The sequence below is a fragment of the Leptonotus elevatus genome, unplaced genomic scaffold (assembly GCF_054856555.1).
Source record: "Leptonotus elevatus isolate MCC_2025b unplaced genomic scaffold, RoL_Lele_1.0 HiC_scaffold_76, whole genome shotgun sequence".
Lineage (NCBI taxonomy): Eukaryota > Metazoa > Chordata > Actinopteri > Syngnathiformes > Syngnathidae > Leptonotus > Leptonotus elevatus.
Window position 1 is genome coordinate 62,501 of NW_028233743.1, and position 5,000 is coordinate 67,500.

The window sequence follows — 5,000 nt, forward strand, 5'->3', positions numbered from 1 at the left end:
CAGATCGAGATCGCGGTAGAGGCCCACGCCGCGGTGGCATTGGGGCACGCACGCACGCACGCCTACTGGCCTCCCTCTCGAACCTCCGCGCGGCGCGCCAGGTGCTTCGGCCTCGCCATTTGTTTGAAGGGAATGAGAAACATAGTGCTTCCGGAGGCACCGCCGCCGCCTCCGGGCGCCAACCTCCCCCAGACTGGGCTCGCGCCTGTCGGGCGGGGGAGGGAGGGCCGGCGGGGCGCCGGGCTCCGTCGTAGGACGGCCGGGTGATGGCTTCGTAACCCCCCCGCCCCGGTTAAAGGGAGGGGGGGCGTACGTCGCCGGTTCGGGGGGCGTCTCGGCCTCGCTTCCAATCGGGCGCGCCGGGGCTGTGCGAGCGCCGGGCCGTCAAAGGCCGGCGTTCGCGGTGGCCGGGGCGCTGTAAGGCGACCCGCGAGCCGGAGGAGCCGCCCGCCCGAACACCGGCGCGAGGCCGGCCGGCGGGGGCCCTCCGAAGGCGGGTCTTGGATGCCGTTCGTACGTGGGAGAAGGTGCGGCGTGTCGCGGGCGACGGCCTGCTGCCGAGGCTCCGGAGGCTCCGGGGGCGGCGCTCTGAAAATATGCGGAAGATCGGCCGACTTGGAAAAAAATTTGAGAACCGGGGCTGAGGAGGGGGAAAATCTGGCCAGGGAGGCCGACCCGAAGTGCCTCTAAGTCGGATAGGGATTGGGCGAAACTCCCTTGGAAGTGGCACTCTGAAAAAATTTCCAAGTTTGGCTGACTTAGAAAAAATTCGAGAACCAGGATGAGGAGGGGGAAAATGTGGCCAGTCAGGCCGACCTGAAGTGCCTCTTAGGCGGATAGGGGTTGGGCGAAACTCCCTTGAAAGTGGCACTCTGAAAAAATTTCCAAGTTTGGCTGACTTAGAAAAAATTCGAGAACCAGGATGAGGAGGGGGAAAATGTGGCCAGTCAGGCCGACCTGAAGTGCCTCTTAGGCGGATAAGGGTTGGGCGAAACTCCCTTGAAAGTGGCACTCTGAAAAAATTTCCAAGTTTGGCTGACTTAGAAAAAATTCGAGAACCAGGATGAGGAGGGGGAAAATGTGGCCAGTCAGGCCGACCTGAAGTGCCTCTTAGGCGGATAAGGGTTGGGCGAAACTCCCTTGAAAGTGGCACTCTGAAAAAATTTCCAAGTTTGGCTGACTTAGAAAAAATTCGAGAACCAGGATGAGGAGGGGGAAAATGTGGCCAGTCAGGCCGACCCGAAGTGCCTCTTAGGCGGATAGGGGTTGGGCGAAACTCCCTTGAAAGTGGCACTCTGAAAAAATTTCCAAGTTTGGCTGACTTAGAAAAAATTCGAGAACCAGGATGAGGAGGGGGAAAATGTGGCCAGTCAGGCCGACCTGAAGTGCCTCTTAGGCGGATAGGGGTTGGGCGAAACTCCCTTGAAAGTGGCACTCTGAAAATATTTCCAAGTTGGGCTGACTTAGAAAAAATTCGAGAACCAGGCTGAGGAGGGGACCATCTGGCAAGGGAGTCCGACCTGAAGTGCATCTAAAGCGGATATGGGTTGGTCGAGCCTCCCTTGATTTGCCCTGGAGCTCCCACGTCTTAAAAAGGTCTCTCCTATAATTGTACACCAACCATTTTGAGGTTTGGGTGCAAACCTCTCGAATGGGGGGACTCGGTCCCCTATCTACAGCGCCCCTAATGACGACAGGTGGTACTGCGCCCCTGGTAGCCCGGCCATTGAAAATGAATGGGCCCATTCATTTCAATGGGGAATTTCGACCCCTGGTTGCCCGCCATTCATTTCAATGGGGAATTTCGACCCCTGGTCGCCCGCCATTCATTTCAATGGGGACTTTCGACCCCTGGTTGCCCGCCATTCATTTCAATGGGGGATTTCGACCCCTGGTCGCCCGCCATTCATTTCAATGGGGGATTTCGACCCCTGGTAGCCCGCCATTCATTTCAATGGGGGACTTCGACCCCTGGTTGCCCGCCATTCATTTCAATGGGGGATTTCGACCCCTGGTCGCCCGCCATTCATTTCAATGGGGGATTTCGACCCCTGGTAGCCCGCCATTCATTTCAATGGGGGACTTCGACCCCTGGTTGCCCGCCATTCATTTCAATGGGGGATTTCGACCCCTGGTCGCCCGCCATTCATTTCAATGGGGGATTTCGACCCCTGGTAGCCCGCCATTCATTTCAATGGGGGACTTCGACCCCTGGTTGCCCGCCATTCATTTCAATGGGGGACTTCGACCCCTGGTTGCCCGCCATTCATTTCAATGGGGGATTTCGACCCCTGGTCGCCCGCCATTCATTTCAATGGGGGATTTCGACCCCTGGTAGCCCGCCATTCATTTCAATGGGGGACTTCGACCCCTGGTTGCCCGCCATTCATTTCAATGGGGGACTTCGACCCCTGGTCGCCCGCCATTCATTTCAATGGGGGATTTCGACCCCTGGTCGCCCGCCATTCATTTCAATGGGGGATTTCGACCCCTGGTTGCCCGGCATTCGTTCCTATGTGGCGGGGGATTTCAACCCCAGGTCGCCCTCGTGTGGTTCTTTTTGGCGCAGCTGACGGGCTCCGCTGCTCATGGAGGTTTGCTAGTGGAGGATAACCCCCTGCCTGGGCAACTCGAACGCCCGGCATTCATTCCTATGGGGCGGGGGATTTCAACCCCAGGTCGCCCTCGTGTGGTTCTTTTTGGCGCAGCTGACGGGCTCCGCTGCTCATGGAGGTTTGCTAGTGGAGGATAACCCCCTGCCTGGGCAACTCGAACGCCCGGCATTCATTCCTATGGGGCGGGGGATTTCAACCCCAGGTCGCCCTCGTGTGGTTCTTTTTGGCGCAGCTGACGGGCTCCGCTGCTCATGGAGGTTTGCTAGTGGAGGATAACCCCCTGCCTGGGCAACTCGAACGCCCGGCATTCATTCCTATGGGGCGGGGGATTTCAACCCCAGGTCGCCCTCGTGTGGTTCTTTTTGGCGCAGCTGACGGGCTCCGCTGCTCATGGAGGTTTGCTAGTGGAGGATAACCCCCTGCCTGGGCAACTCGAACGCCCGGCATTCATTCCTATGGGGCGGGGGATTTCAACCCCAGGTCGCCCTCGTGTGGTTCTTTTTGGCGCAGCTGACGGGCTCCGCTGCTCATGGAGGTTTGCTAGTGGAGGATAACCCCCTGCCTGGGCAACTCGAACGCCCGGCATTCATTCCTATGGGGCGGGGGATTTCAACCCCAGGTCGCCCTCGTGTGGTTCTTTTTGGCGCAGCTGACGGGCTCCGCTGCTCATGGAGGTTTGCTAGTGGAGGATAACCCCCTGCCTGGGCAACTCGAACGCCCGGCTCCCCCCCGGTCCGCTGGAGCTCCTCCAACGGCCAGCAACAAGCCCCGAAGACGGGCGCGCTCCCCCCGGTCCGCTGGAGCTCCGCCAACGGCCAGCAACAAGCCCCGAAGACGGGCGCGCTCCCCCCGGTCCGCTGGAGCTCCGCCAACGGCCAGCAACAAGCCCCGAAGACGGGCGCGCTCCCCGCGGTCCGCTGGAGCTCCTCCAACGGCCAGCAACAAGCCCCGAAGACGGGCGCGCTCCCCCCGGTCCGCTGGAGCTCCTCCAACGGCCAGCAACAAGCCCCGAAGACGGGCGCGCTCCCCCCGGTCCGCTGGAGCTCCTCCAACGGCCAGCAACAAGCCCCGAAGACGGGCGCGCTCCCCCCGGTCAGCTGGAGCTCCTCCAACGGCCAGCAACAAGCCCCGAAGACGGGCGCGCTCCCCGCGGTCCGCTGGAGCTCCTCCAACGGCCAGCAACAAGCCCCGAAGACGGGCGCGCTCCCCCCGGTCCGCTGGAGCTCCTCCAACGGCCAGCAACAAGCCCCGAAGACGGGCGCGCTCCCCCCGGTCCGCTGGAGCTCCGCCAACGGCCAGCAACAAGCCCCGAAGACGGGCGCGCTCCCCGCGGTCCGCTGGAGCTCCTCCAACGGCCAGCAACAAGCCCCGAAGACGGGCGCGCTCCCCGCGGTCCGCTGGAGCTCCTCCAACGGCCAGCAACAAGCCCCGAAGACGGGCGCGCTCCCCCCGGTCCGCTGGAGCTCCTCCAACGGCCAGCAACAAGCCCCGAAGACGGGCGCGCTCCCCCCGGTCCGCTGGAGCTCCGCCAACGGCCAGCAACAAGCCCCGAAGACGGGCGCGCTCCCCCCGGTCCGCCAACGGCCAGCAACAAGCCCCGAAGACGGGCGCGCTCCCCGCGGTCCGCTGGAGCTCCTCCAACGGCCAGCAACAAGCCCCGAAGACGGGCGCGCTCCCCCCGGTCCGCTGGAGCTCCTCCAACGGCCAGCAACAAGCCCCGAAGACGGGCGCGCTCCCCCCGGTCCGCTGGAGCTCCTCCAATGGCCAGCAACAAGCCCCGAAGACGGGCGCGCTCCCCGCGGTCCGCTGGAGCTCCTCCAACGGCCAGCAACAAGCCCCGAAGACGGGCGCGCTCCCCCCGGTCCGCTGGAGCTCCTCCAACGGCCAGCAACAAGCCCCGAAGACGGGCGCGCTCCCCCCGGTCCGCTGGAGCTCCGCCAACGGCCAGCAACAAGCCCCGAAGACGGGCGCGCTCCCCGCGGTCCGCTGGAGCTCCTCCAACGGCCAGCAACAAGCCCCGAAGACGGGCGCGCTCCCCGCGGTCCGCTGGAGCTCCTCCAACGGCCAGCAACAAGCCCCGAAGACGGGCGCGCTCCCCCCGGTCCGCTGGAGCTCCTCCAACGGCCAGCAACAAGCCCCGAAGACGGGCGCGCTCCCCCCGGTCCGCTGGAGCTCCGCCAACGGCCAGCAACAAGCCCCGAAGACGGGCGCGCTCCCCCCGGTCCGCCAACGGCCAGCAACAAGCCCCGAAGACGGGCGCGCTCCCCGCGGTCCGCTGGAGCTCCTCCAACGGCCAGCAACAAGCCCCGAAGACGGGCGCGCTCCCCGCGGTCCGCTGGAGCTCCTCCAACGGCCAGCAACAAGCCCCGAAGACGGGCGCGCTCC